We start from the raw sequence: 736 nt of genomic DNA on the forward strand, positions 1-736 counted from the left end.
TTAACTACTTTTTTTTTTTTACTGTGAATACCACTTTGTAATGGAACACACACACGCACGCGTGCATGCACGCGCGCACGCACGCACGCACGCACGCACGCACACACACACACACACACACACACACACACACACACACACACACACACACACACACACACACACACGCGCACACACACACACACACACACACACACACACACACACACACACACACACACACACACACACACACACACACACACACACACACACACACACACACACACACACACACACACACTCACACACACACCACAATCCTGCTGACACAGTGCATAGACTGAATGTATTTTTTTGTACCTTTGTGTATGCAAGTATTCATGTACTTTTGAATAACAATAAATGCATTTGTAAAAAGCTGACTGTAAAGACAGGTGTCTGTGTGTTTTTTGGGTTTGGAAAGTCCATGTGATCAAAGTGAAAGTATTCTCAAGTCTTGTTTTTATGTGGGGGAAGTCCACAATCAAAAAGAAAGTGTTCAAAGTTTGGTTCTGGTCTAGAATAGCTGATCCATCCTCAGGATAACTACTAGCTAGAAATGTTCCGAACTTCCAACTGAGTGAACCGGTTCCAGAACCAGAACTATTTTTATGTGCTTAACTGATTTTATTTTTCCACTGTCAGTTCCTGCCCCAGTTACATGTGAAGAGTTCAGATGCAAAACCCCCTAAGTGCCTTTTCAGAAAATAATCCT

Source organism: Engraulis encrasicolus, chromosome 12 (assembly GCF_034702125.1).
Source record: "Engraulis encrasicolus isolate BLACKSEA-1 chromosome 12, IST_EnEncr_1.0, whole genome shotgun sequence".
Lineage (NCBI taxonomy): Eukaryota > Metazoa > Chordata > Actinopteri > Clupeiformes > Engraulidae > Engraulis > Engraulis encrasicolus.